At 42.1% G+C, this 14,186-nt stretch overlaps 1 protein-coding gene across 5 annotated transcripts in view; it reads left to right on the top strand.

Annotated features, from left to right (window-relative positions):
* Nucleotides 1-14,186, top strand: part of MBNL1 (muscleblind like splicing regulator 1) — a 262,086-nt gene that overhangs the window by 19,869 nt on the left and 228,031 nt on the right. For 2 of the 5 annotated variants that reach the window (XM_043994580.1, XM_043994583.1), the window contains exon 1: nt 3,797-4,205. The exons of 2 other annotated variants lie outside the window; for them this stretch is intronic. The gene's annotated coding sequence lies outside the window, so the exon portion shown is untranslated. Of the gene's footprint in view, nt 1-3,796; nt 4,206-14,186 lie in introns of those variants that run through there. One more of the 5 variants, XM_043994561.1, reaches the window with a different exon arrangement.

The following is a 14,186-nucleotide window of genomic DNA, read 5'->3' on the forward strand; positions in this document are numbered from 1 at the left end:
CTTACTTATCTATTTATTTATTTACTCATTTACTTATTTATGTATTTATTTATTTAGATTTATTTATTTATTTTTGCATTTGTATCCCCAGAATTTAGCACAGTACCTGACATATAATAACTTTTTACTGATTGATTGAATATACATATGGATAAGTGTGTCTTTGTGCATAGAAAAGCAGGTTGGCTCAGTCGAGAAAGAGCCAGCTCAAAGTCAAGAAGACCCGGTTTCAAGCCCTTTCTCTGATACACACTGGTGGTGTGGTCCTGAGCAAGTCAGCCCACCTCTAGTTTCCTCATTGAGAAGTTAGTTGTAAACATCAATGAATCACAGGTCTGCTCATTTCTATCTCTGCATGCACAAATATATACATGTACACAAACACACATAAATCTGCATACAGATATAGGAAAGAAAGCCCCATTCAGATGTTGAGTGCCTTGCTTTGTATCTTTTAAGATTTTTGTGGGATTCCTTTGCATGTGAAAGCATGGAAAAGTCTCTTTACCAGTGGTGGTGGTCAATGGGAGCACCAGAGAGCTTGAAGCAGAACATTCAAATGAATTGAATGAGGGAGCCTGGATGATTGAGCAACATGGGCAAGCAAGGGGAGAAAGACTTTTTTATTCTACTTTTCCTCTGAATTAAAAGTCTAGAAAACCTCAGGGAGGGAGAAAGAACAGAGAGGGAAGCACAACTGGAAGAGGATTCTCCCAGGTAAACCTCCAAGTTTATGGTGAGAGGGCTAGGTTTGAGGTCACAGAACCAGAGATGATATTGTGGATTACCAGATTTACAAGCCTGGGAAGGCACTTAGCCTCCCTGGCTGCTTCCATTTCCTTCTCTGTAGGAGGAGGGGGTTAGATTAGATGATATTGAAGGACCCTTCAAAATGAAGATCTGTGATCATACACCTGACCAAGGATTCCGATCAGCAAGTTGGGGACACCTACTGTAGGACACGATCCCCTATGGAGACAAACACAAAAGGGATATCAGTTCTTAGAGTGGGAAGGTCGGCTTACCATTCTGAGGGAAGATCTGGGGGAGTGTGAGCTCCTTGTTTTTGTCTTTTTATCCTGACTCTGCCACTTTCTTTGTCACTTTGAGGAAATCCTTTTACTTCCAAGAGCATCAGGGTCTTTATCTGTAAATGAGAGAGTGGCATCAGTAGCCTATGATGTCCCTTCCAAATCTAGAGCTATGAACGTGTGTCCCCAGTGCCCAGCACATAGTAGGCACTTAACAAAGGCTTGTTCAGTTGACTTGAATTTGTGGTGAGCAATACATGGGAAGTGCCAAAAGGGAAGATCATTATTATCCAGCCAAGAAGCTAATTGCAACCTGTGTAACTTCCAATGGAAATGGTTTGTGGAACAGATTGGCCTTCCCCAGTCCCAGGATGCCTGTAGTTTTTTCTTCCCTGTGCTATTCCCAACACAAGCCTTCCTTTTCCCTTTGGAAGCATTCAGCATGTCCACATGCTCAGACATCTTGATAATGTGATATTTCCCATCATGTTAAAAACCTAGGTTCCTCAGGAAACATCAGCAAGGAGTAGCTGTGCCCCAGGATTTAAACCCAACCCTTGGGTCAGGTTACTGCTTGCAGGGAGCAGGAAATGGCTCTGGGCAACCCCTAACAATTGCAGGAATGGAAGGGGAAGGAGTAGGGTAGAACAATAGCAGGGGGTGGGACAAGTCAAGGAGGAGAGTAAAGGGAAAATGAAAGAGCTGCTTGCACTTGGGCATCCTAAAATCTGTACCTGGAGTCACCTTCGGTTTTGTTTCAGTTTTGTTTGTTTGTTTTTAACGTGCTTCAGAAAAGCATCCTTCAACAGGTATGAGCTCTCTGATTCCTTCTGGTGACTCAGATCATGGAATAACCAGACTTTGCACACCTCCATGCAATGGCTTTCCACCTCATCTCAATCTAGCCTTCAAGTCCACCTTTTCCAATATCTTCTCCCAGTCCAATCAGAAGACCTCTTTAATGGTGGATGGGTTTCCCTGTCCAGATAATCCAAAGTCATTGTGGCTTCTGCTCCTTCTCCCATTCCACAGTGGGAATACTATATTAATTTACTTTCTCAGATTTGTCAAACCGTTTTTTCATGCCTAACTGCCACTAAGAGCTGGGCTTGCACTTTGGAAGCACTCCCAAATCTAACTTCCCTAGCCTCATTCTACTCATTCCCCTTACTTCGGCCCTAACATTGTTCTTTGGAGAAAGGTTTCTCTTCAGCATGACTGACCCTCAAATCATCCCCTTGTAAAAGAGTCCGTGGAAAATGAGAATAACTAGAGCCGGGCCTCGACTCTCCTCCTCGCTAGCACTTATTACTTATTTGACCCTGGATGAGTGACTTAACTTCTCACTCTGAATAGCAGAAGAGGTCATCATTTCCATTGGTAAGGGGAGGTTCTTCACTGGGAGTTTCTTTGATGAAATCTCAGGTTCTGTCCATGTTGGCCATGTTCCCCTCACTTATGTTGGTCTTTGTCACATACAATAATATAAATTTGATCCTTTTTCCATCTGAGGCTGAGTTAGAACCTAGCATCTGAGGACTCTGGATTTAAAGCTGGAAAGGACCTCACAAGTCAGGGAGTCCCTAACACATTGCCTGTTATACAGTAGGTGCTTAATAAATGCTTGTTGGTTGCTTTAGTCCAGAGGTTCTTGCCCATTTCTGAGTCCTGAGTTCCTTTTGGGCTCTTGCCAAGCCTATGGAACTTTTCTCAGAAGTCATCTTTTCAAATTCATCAAATAAAATATAGAGGATTACAAAGGAAACCAGTTATATTCAAATGTATTATTAAAATGTAAACCAAAAATAAGTTCACAGATGCAAAGAACTTCTGATCTCATTCCACCCCCAGATTTTTGAGAGGAGGTTGTGACTTGGCCAAGGTTACATGAGGCAGATTTTGAACCCATGTCTGCTGACTTCATCTAGCAGTCTTTTCATGAGCTTAGAAGAGGATGAAGTTTAAGTAAGCGACAGGATATTTGGACATGTGAGGTGGTTTCTGGTCTCTCTAACCCCTCCCTCCAGTGTGTTGATATAAAGGTTTTCTGGTGTTTTACACAATGTTGCTTTATTTTTAAAAGAGTACAGTGTTCTTTAATGTGCAATATTCTGTATAAACAGCATAGAGCAGGGGTTCTTAAACTCAAGTCTATGAACTTTTCAAAAAATGCTTTTGTCCCTATACTTCATTATAGTTGGTTTCTTTTGTATTACCATGCATATTTTATTTTATGTCATTAACAACCTGATTCTGAGAAAGGGTCCATTAGCTTGACACAGAATGGAGTGGCACAAAATATCTCGATGAGAGGCACATGAAGTGAAGCCCTGGCTTTTCCTAAGGATGAGAAGTCACTGGGGTCACGGCCAGGTTTATTGAGGAATGAGGACCAGCCGGCCTCGGATCCCCACTTTTCAGATGTTCTCTGTGCTCTTAACAAGGCTGCTTCAGTATTGTCAGGGGCCAGCAGGAGCCCTGCAAAGTGCGAGGGCTTCTTCCTAATCTGAATCTAACCTTCAGGCTAACCTTGTCCACAAGCTCTTCCCAGTCCCATCCGAGGGCCGCATTCACAATGGATGCATTTGTCTGCCTGGCCTGTCCACAGGCGCGGGCAGGCAGCAGGAATGTGTCACATTTACACTACAGCTCTGAGGTTATAATGCTTTACATATAAGATGGAAGATACCACTAGGACTCTGGAGGGGATGCTCTCCCTGAGCTCAGGGTCCCCCTTTCCCCTTTCCCTTCATCCCCCATCAGCTGGGCCAATGGAATGGCCTTTGGGGCTCTTCCTGCCTGGCTTGCGGGGGGCTCCTGGAGGGGGTGCCAGTCGAGCAAGCCTGCAGTTGAAAGTTTCCCAGCTTTTTTTTCCCTGTGTGTGCATTCTTGAGGCTCGGGCAAGTCCGCCCAGTGCTTCCTGGTAGGGTTTGCTGAATGGGGGAGGGGCGGTGCAGGCAGCAACGGAAACCAGACATCGGAGATAAGAGTCTGCTCAGCTCCGTGCAACAGCCTTTCACTGCAGCTGAATGAGTTGTGGTCATCATCATAATGCTCCTGTGACAAGGGACTGACAAGTTCAATTTCCAATCTTGGTCATCTTGTCACAATGAATCCCACAATGCCTTGGGCAAGCGGTCTACAGTCTGGTTGCCTCTGAAAAAAATGTGAGAGGTAAGTTTCCATTTTCATAGTTGTTCTCTCCCCCCTCCCTTTTCTTCTCCCCTTCCTCCTCTTCCTCCTCCTCGTCTTGGACTCTGTTGTTGGGACTCTGGAGGGGCCAAGAGAAATGGAGGTGGCTGAATGAGGAAGTGAGATTAAGCTCTGGAGAGAACAGAAAGAATCCGACCAGGCAGGGGCTGGGTTACCACACTCGATGGTTTCATATCACACACCATCTCCAGCCCCAAAGAAAGCAGAAGGTCACAGCTGCAGTTGGGTTTCCTGTGTGTGCCTGCATATGTGTGTGTGTGTGTATGTGTGTGTGTGTGTATGCGCGCGTGTGCATGTGCACCCTGCCGACCCTGTCAAAGCCCAACCAGGATAGTTTTATAGTCTAAAAAAAAGAAAGAGAAAGAGAGAAAGAAAACAGGTGCGTGCAAGTGTGCTCACAACTTACTGACCTTTGTTAGGAGGAGGGAAGGCGAGAGGGAGCCCCCGGGGGCTTTGAGGGAGAGCTCCGGGCTGTGTCCCCCAAAGAGCTGGGCTTCTCGCCCTCCTTCCTCCCCTGCCATCCAGCCTGCTTTTCATATGGGCCAAATATGTTCACCGAAAGGTTAATTCTCCGCCGACTGAACATAAATTACGCATGACATGTTTAGCTGGGCTGCCTTATATGGGGAGTGGAGTATTTCAGTACAGTTTGCTTTTTGCCAAGTTTATGGGGCGGAAGACGCCCTGCATGAGACATGAGAGCAAGGTTTTCTTTCTTTCATTTTTTTTCTCCCTGGTTTTCTAGTGCGTCACTCAAAAACCATTAAAAACCCACCAAAACCCACCACCTAAGCGAAGCTATCTCAGCAGACCCTGGATGGGGCTTTCTCCTGGCTTGCACTCAAGGAGAATCAAAGTAATCAATAATCCCTACCAGGCGCTTTGGGCTTTGGACAAAAGCAGGAAAGAATATGTTAGCTCTCCCTCCCAGCCTGTTTTAAATGGAGTCAGAATCTTTCATTGGTGGCATCATGTTATGTGAGAATACTTTGATTCCCTAGGCTGTTACACTGGTGGGTCTGTGGTAGAGGGCTTTAAAAAAAGATCTCCCCTGTAGTAGTTTACTGCTGTTAGTTTGCAGACAAAATAACCATTTGTGTTATGAGGTCTGTGGGCCCAAGGGGAGAGTCTGGTTGTGCTCGGAGCCTGTGAGACATACATGTTCTCTTCTATTAAAACACGAGAGGGCATGTCACAAAGTTGATCACCATTAACTTTGTAGGGCATTCACACAGACACGAGCCCACGGCTGGAAAATGGAGTCAACGCCACAAAGTTAGGCCTGCACTGATGTTTCTCTAAAAACCAGCAAGAGCAACAAATTAATGCGCGCTCTCTCTCTCTCTCTCTCTCTCTCTCTCTCTCTCTCTCACACACACACACACACACACACTTACACACTCACAAAAATGAGCCCTAATTAATGCCTTTGGATTTGCAGACCCACTGCATCAGGCTTTGAAATCCTACACCCCACCCCCCTCCTCCGGACATACTGTTCCCTGCTCCTCCCTTTGAGCCAACTGTATGTTTGTAGGTTATAGACAGACAGTCAATTCAGTCTAACGTCCCACACCACACTCTTCCACTCCATGTTAGCATAGTGCATGAATCCCGGGGAGGGTTAGTTCTGTGCACCACGGCCTCTGATATGAACTCTTATCCTGGGCGTATTTTATTTTATTTTATTTATTTTTCTTTCTGGGCGTATTTTAAAATGAAAGTTTGCTAACTAAAATTCACCTTCTCCAGACCTTTTTAAACCATGACAGTTGCAACATTTGTTTATGGCAACATCAATATGTATCTTGGACTTAGCTGTTGAATCAGGAGAATGAGAAACTCACTTGGGAAATCCTATCACTGTCACCCATATTCTTTGATTGAAATTGGAGGTGTCAGCCCCCGGAGATTTTGGCTTCCCTCGGCTTCAAATTTCCATCAGGCCTCCATCTATTTTCTTTTCTTATTGCTTCTCGAACAGGTAGCACTGTGTTGTTTCCCTCCTCTGCTAGAGAAGTTAGCCAACTGAAAATGGAGATTCGGTAATGGGATTCTGAGAGGCCTCAGCAAAGGTTGCAGTTTTATGTACTTAATGATAGGCGGTTTTCCTGAGGGAGGACAATCAGAATAACCTTTGAGTTTTAGGGAGCAGGTCATCAGCCCCAGAAAAATCTGTAATTACAGTGCCACTTCCAAAGGAATCATCTCTTTTTATTATTATCTGGAGATTCAGAGAACCCTCATGTTCCTGGTCCTGGACAGTTTTTTTTTTCAATTTTTTTTTTTTTGGTTTAGTTTTGTGCTATGAACCATATTTGTTTAACAGATACATTTCTTGAATGGTAAGACTGCATCATTATTGTGTTTATATTTGCATACTCCAAACAAAATCATCCTCTGAGTTTTATTCCAATTTTGACTCTGGTACCCAGCCCTTCTGGTGGCTTAAGGTTGTTATGAAATGAGACCACCCCCCACCCCCAACCTTGAAATAGTTATCTTCATCTGTGGATCAGGAACAGAATATTCTGATTCCTCTTGGTAAACTGTGGGTTAAAATATAGTTTCTTATGTTAGAAGGATTTTTCATCTAAGAGTTCATAACATGGTTGTGAAAGCATCACCGTCACAGCTTTCAATGCTCAGTTGGCCATTGAAATTTGTATTCGTTAAGACTGGTTTAGAGGAGCAAGTAGAGAATGGTTGGGTTTATACCCGAGCAAGGTGGGGCTAGCACAGCAGAGATAATAGCTGGACTATTTCAGGACGTGGCAGTGAAACTCAGAGGACTCTGAGGATGTCTTGAACTCCCAGAAAAGGAGAACGGAGTCGAAGGGGTTGAAACCTGCTCACTTCTTTTAGACCTGCGTGGGCATGTCAAAGGCAGGGATGGTCCTTCAGGTTCTAGGACTGGGGCCCCCATTCCCGCTCTGGTGTTTTACCATCATGTGACCATCACTGCACCACTCTGGGCTTCAGGAGGCTCAGACATCTCTGGGCCCTGCCAGGTTGCTAGCAATTACCCATGAGTCAGTTGAAAATCTAAGTGGTGGCATTGATTAGAAAGAACATGACTGAAAAGATTCTAATTTAAGTCATCTTTGAGGCTGGAGAAGGAAAATGTCATACTTCTTGACAGAAAAGCAAGGGTCTGAGAAGAAAGTCTGAGGGAAACTTCATTTACTTTTTTTGGAGTTGTGGCCTGGTCAAAACTAAAGGAAACCTCATTATTAAAGAGGAGAAAGGTATTTGAGCTAGAAATCTCCCTCTGAATAAAGATAGTAGCCAAATTACTGGATAAAAACCCACCTCCTTACTTCTATTTTTATTTTCCTGAAACTACTGTTTAGTTTAGAGATTTAATGGTGAGGTGGTAATAATAGAGAAAAGACTTATAATTAGGGGATGAGTCTTAACACCTCTTGTAGGCCAGAATAGAGTCTGATTGCTACTTCGGAACCCTGCAGAAACAGCATAGTTATTATTGTCCTGAACTTCCTAAACGAGTCACTCAAATTTACTTTAAAGTAGAGTTTTCAGTAAATAGCCATTATCTTGAAATCCTTAATATATGTTTTCTTTTCTCCTGACTTTTTCCCGCCTTAGAGAAAAAAGAGAATTGTTGACCCAATATTAAGAAAATTACCTAAAACAAAGGCTTTTTTTCCCCTTTAGATAATAGTTGCTGTAATAGGTAAGGCTAAAAGGAATCTCTTTCTGTTGCAACATAACTATACTCAGTTGCTTTCGAATGGGAATTCGAGTCTATAATCCATCTCATTCTTGAGAAAGTAGCCAACAAATAAACAAAAGACAAGGGGCCTCCACCCTTAAGACATTCTCTTGAGATGTTTTCACATTTGAGGTCAGTGTGCACTGGGCACTTGGCTATAGATGGCCATCCCATCCTCTTTGATCCATACAAAGTAGAAGATTTTCCTTGAATAATGCAGGAAGGGGAATAAGGGGAAGCTAATGTCTTCTTTGGGGGGGGGGGTGTTACACCGCTCATCCATGGCAAAAGGATGCATGGTTTATAACAAGTTTGAGGCTATTTTCCCATAAGTGCTAAAGAGGAAGAGGAGATGGAGATCCCAGGGCAATTTTATCTTGTGTCTAACCATTCACTCTCTGAGCATGTGGGAAGCAGAAGATTCAGGAAGAGAACTCTGTTGTATGACACCACACATAGGTGTCTGGTTTTGTTTGTAGTAACTAAGAATCCATGCAGTTGTTTTTAGGTTGTGTTTCTGTGTTCTTGAGAATCCCCTACAATGTAGCATAGCTCTGTCTGCTCTGAAAGGAAGGTGCAGAATATAATATTTCATTAAAAAATAAATATTTTATGCTTATGCTCCAGATCCTGGAATGACTTTGTCATTCGTGTTTTCAGAGATGCCATTTTGTCCCATGGGTTTTACAAATGAAGCCTCCTCGATGGATTTTCATTTTTTATATTTTGCATTCTATAGTTGGCACTTGTCGCTCCCATTTTTCTTTGAGATCTTTCTCTAAGTCTATGTGGTTGCCCTTTGTTATAATAGTTAGGGGTATATTAATCTCAAGATGAAATCTGGTCATATATCTTGAGAATTACTTTTCCACTGAGATCAATTATTGTATAAATGTGTATGTGCTGTCTATGAAATAAGATCATGCTTCAAGTGGTGGCTATGTCCCTATAGAAAACTGTCATTCGCTTTGACATTAGTGGAAAACACCTAGAGGCCAAAAGATGTGAATAACAGTTGGGACTCATCATATCCAGGCTCTTGTAAGGCACAAATCACACCCAAGTACATCTTTTTTTCTAAGTAGAAAACTTGTCTCCAATGAATGTAATCAGACAACTTAGAAGTCTATGATACCACACTATCAAAAATATGAGAAGTATTTAAAGATTGCTGCAAAGATTTCTCCTTTTCCAAACTTGGGTTATTAATTATTAGTTTTCCATTTCCACACTAAATTTTCTTTAGTTAAATCCATAAAATTAAAGGACATAGCCTTCTAGTGAAATAAGCCTATATATCTAGGAATTATTTTTGAATATGCCTCAACACTGATTGCTATCTGTAATTACATTTATCAGATAATGTAATAGATGCAGTTAGCTAAAGATGTCTATCCCTGGGGCAGCTAGGTGGCACAGTGGATAGAGCACTGGCCCTGGATTCAGGAGTACCTGAGTTCAAATCCGACCTCAGACACTTGACACTTACTAGCTGTGAGACCCTGGGCAAGTCACTTAACCCCAATTGCCTAACAAAAAAAAAAGAAAGAAAGATGTCTATCCCTTTTAAAAAAGTGTGGGAGGGTGGGGAATCCATATTTTAGGATTATAGGATCAAATCCAGTTGTAAAAATGAATAACTGACATTACCACTTTATCAACATGGAAATAGATTTGGGGGGGAGGCAGGCTTAATGGCAGTAGGCATAACAAATAAAATTCAATAAAGTAAAATGACATATAGATAATCTTTCTAATTATTTCAGTGTTCTTTAAGAGAAATGATGGGGCAGCAAGGGGGCACAGTGGATAGAGCCCTGACCAGGGAGTCAGGATGACCTGAGTTCAAATGTGACCTCAGACTCATATTCATTTTGGCATATTAGAATTGCATGCTTTTTCATTCAATTGTACATACTTTTATTCTTTTTGGAATATCTTATTTAGTTCTTAGTCTGTTACTGCTATGCAGCCAGTAGAGTTTCTTTTTTGGTTTCTTTTGATTATTCCATTATTGTTATTTATATTTGCTTGAGATCAAAAGAAGGAGACTATTTTTGTTCTAGTTGGGGTTTTTTTCTAAATAGACAAGAGGCCCTCGATTTATTCTTTTCATCTCACTGTAACACATCCTCCCATATCTACCAGAAAGATACTTTGTTCTCAGCCTCATGTTCCTGAAGATGAATAGCTTTCAGCATTAGGTTTTTTGTTTGGTTTTACTATGAATGGATAGATACATAGTAAGCAATGGAATTGTCACAAATGCTGGAAGAACCCTGGATAAAAGTAGGAAAGGGAGCCAATTCCTGGTCACGCCCCCCACCCTGAGAGAAAAGAGAATGATAATAACTTGAATACTGGCTGAAGTCAAGGTGGCCAAAGAGACTCATAAATAAGTGGTACATCAATCTACCCCAAGGAGTTCAGATGCTTCACTCAATAAAGGAAATTGATCCAAACATGCACCAGTTTGGGGGGTTGTTTTTGGTCCAGTCCTGTATTACAATCAGGATGTTAAATAGTTTTCCACTCATGTCCAGTGCTTCATGAGTGTATTTGGATTTTTTGGGCAAAGATACTGGAATGGTTTGCCATTTCCTTCTCCAGCTCATTTTGCAAATGAGGAAATGGAGGCTGACAGGATGAAGTGTCTTGCCCAGGGTCACACAACTAGTAGGCTAGACTTGAACTCAGGAAGATGAGTTTTTCTGATTCCAGGCCTGGTGCTGTATTCATGGTGGTGCCACCTAGCTGCCCTTACATCAGAATAGAGGACTCATGTTAAAACTCCTTCCCCTTGTAATTTCAGCAATGTGTACACAATTTACAGTGTTTTAGAGTTGTTAATATTTGTCAGAGTCAAGTCTTAGTCCCAAGTATTCTTTATCTCTCAACAAGGGGTTGGGGATGGTGTGGGGTGGGGAGGGACATGGAAATTGGGAAACAGATTTTAATCAGAAGCTAAAAAAAAGGCAACCATGGAATTTAGTATGAGAACAAAAAGTAGAATGTGGCAGAGAGATTTGTCACCAGTGAGAGCACCATCACTCTAAACACGTGTTTCAATATCATATTTAAAGAATCACATATTTGTATATCATCAAACGTATGGTCAGAAGGCAGAATCCTGGGTAGCGTAGGGGATCCTGAGAAATAGGATACCTGAAGAAGTGTCTCTGCACCAGTTGTGGAGGCAAGATAAAAGAATACATTCAAGGCCCTTCCTGTTTGTACTTCACCTTCTCTCATTTACTCTCTCCTCCACTGTTCTTGCTCCACCTGCAGTTCCCCACGTCCTTTGTTCTCTTGCATCTTTGCTTGTTAACATCCCATCCATCCTTGGTCGGTATTCCCAAGAGATCAGAGAGAAGTGAAGATTTACATGTACAAAAATATTTATAGCAACTCTTTTATTGAGGGAAAGAATTGGAAATTAAAAGGATGCTCATTAATTGAGGAATAGATAAGGTGTTTTAAATGCTTGTGGTGGAATATTATGTTATAAGAAATGATGAGGGAGCTGGCTTCAGAAAAACTGGGGAAGAATCATATGAACTGATATAAAGTGAGGTGAGCAGAACCAGGACACAGCATTTTACACAGCAACAGAAACATTTTAAGGATAATTGACTGTGAAAAACTTAGCTGCTCTGATCAATACAATAATCCTTGACAGTTTCGAAGCACTCATGATGAAAAATTCTATTTACCAGCAGAGAGTAAACTGGAAACTTCCGAGTACAGATTGAAGTGTATTTTTTCCACTATTTTTTGTTTGTTTTTCAACATGGCTTATACGGAAATATGTTGTACATGATTTCACATGTATAATGAGGATCATGTTGCTTGCCTTCTTCCTCGTTAGGGGAGTTGGTGAGAGGGAGAGAATTAAAAACCGGATATTAAAATACTTTTTTAAAAATTAAAAAAACAATCCAAGTCCTATCCATTCTACAAGAATAACTCAAATTGTGGCTGTGCTATAGATTCTTTGTTTATGGATCCTTTAATTCTCAAAACCTCTTTGTAAAAGCTCTTCTTTCATGAAGCTTTCCTAAATGGTGTCTTTCCCAGATGAACAGTCTTTCACTTATCTGAACTGTGATAGCATCTTGTCACTCTTTGTCAGTTGATCATTTTTAAAGCACCTACTGTGTTGCTTAATTTTGCCTAACCCATGGGAGACAAGGAAAGATAAAGGCAGTTTAGTCTCTTACATTGTAATGGAAGATACAATATGCAAAAGATTATGTATAAACATGATATATGTAAGATACATTGGAGGTAAGGAAGAGGGAAGACACCGGCATTAGTTGGGACTTGAAGAAACCCAGAGAATCCAAGAGGCAGAGGGGTGAGGAAGGAGTGAGCTCTAGGTGTGGGGGCAGCAGTGAAAGTTGGAAGATGTACCAACTTCTTGATGGGCGGGACCGGGCTGTTCACATTTTTTGCCCCTGGTACAGGGACTTGTATGTAACATGCTCTAGAAATTTCTGCTGAGAGAATGAATGAATGAAAGATCCATATTATCACCTTAAACAGTTCTCTTCAACTCTCCAAATTAAAAGGGAGTAGGAATTGCAGGTAGTATTATTTACAGATCACATAAGTTGGGGTTTCATCAACTTTTTTCTAATTGGTAAGGCATTTTTCCCATTTTGGTGATGGTGAAGGAGTTCTCTCTAATAGGAGGTGACCAGACATGCATTTCATTGGCTCCTTTCATTAGATAACTCAAAATAAATCCCCCCACCACATTTATTAGACAAAAAAGATTAGTAGCCAGTTACTAGGCAGCTAGGTGGTGCAATGGATTGAGTGTTGGGCTTAGAGTCAGGAAGATTCCTCTTCCTGAGTTCAAATCTGACTTCAGACACCTATGAGCCGTGTAACCTGGGGCAAGTCACTTCACCCCGTTTGCCTCAGTTTCCTTATCTGTAAAATGAGTTGGATAAGAAAATTACTAACCACTCTAGTATCTTTGCCAAGAAAACCCTAAATGGAACATGTTGGAAAATGACCAAATAAAAAGAAGCCAGTTACTACCCTGCCTTATCAGTTATCACCCCCCTACCTTGGTTCTGTCTCTTGGTACCCCTCCCTGTTTTTGTGACTTTCCCCTTAGAAAGTTCCTACCCCTAATTTCTACTTGCTAAAACCCTCTTCACCCTTTGAGGCCAGTTCTAATGCTATCTCCACTCTGGTTCCTTCCCCGGTCCTCAACAGAATGAATCTTTCCCTCTTCCCACTTCCCCTATAGGACTTTGTACCTCTGCCAAGGACTTTATGACCATCTGCCTTGTATTATAGTTATTCATTTAAATATCTTATCTTCCCTGGTACATTGTAAGTTTTGTAAGGGCTAGGCTGCCTTATTTATCTTTGTTCTCTTGGGACATTTTGTACATGATCTATAGAGGCGCAATAAATGATTTTTGAAATCAACAGGTTGTTTACTTAGGGAAGAGGAGAGGAGTGAATCTAGAAGATGCTAGGCTGGCTTAGCCTCAGGCCTCAGCCCTAATCTTGACCTTTCAAGTCTGTTCTTCCTGATGCCAGGCCCGTGGCTGTCTGCCTACCATCCTGAACCATGACCCACATCCTGATACCTGCTAGCCACTCTTTGACTGCATGCCCCCTTTTCTGGGCATCTGGGGAAGGCCCTCTACAGTCTGAGAAAATCTGGTAGAGAGACAGGCTTGGAATCTGTGTCAGGCTCGGCCCCATTCCCCAGGGATAAGGATGCATTACAGAATATGCCACTCGTGATCATTTCCCGTTCTGCTTTTTATTTTTCCCCTTCCCATCTTCTGATGCCAAGGTTTCGTTCATTCGTTTGTTCATTGTTCATCCTTCCTTCTCGAAGAGGACCATGACATCAGGAAGGTGATGTCATGACTTGCAAGTGATTGGACTAAAGTGAGGCAGAGCCATCTGGGTCCCAGTGGCAAGATATGGATTAGGACAACAATGAACAGAGAAATGGTTGAGAGGTTGGCAAGAGGAGGAAGAGAAGCAAAGCTGGCCCAAACCCCACACTAGCGAATCATTCGCAAAATAAGCAAGAGATAGTTGGACATGGACCACAGTCGAGGCACTGAAATACTCCCAGATATAAAGTAGAAAAGAGGAAGGCCTTTCTGACCCCACTCTTGGGTTCAGCCTTAAGCCAAAGGCTCATTGGCCTCACTCCCTAGTGGTCA

This window comes from Dromiciops gliroides, chromosome 3 (genome assembly GCF_019393635.1).
Source record: "Dromiciops gliroides isolate mDroGli1 chromosome 3, mDroGli1.pri, whole genome shotgun sequence".
In the NCBI taxonomy this organism is placed as follows: domain Eukaryota; kingdom Metazoa; phylum Chordata; class Mammalia; order Microbiotheria; family Microbiotheriidae; genus Dromiciops; species Dromiciops gliroides.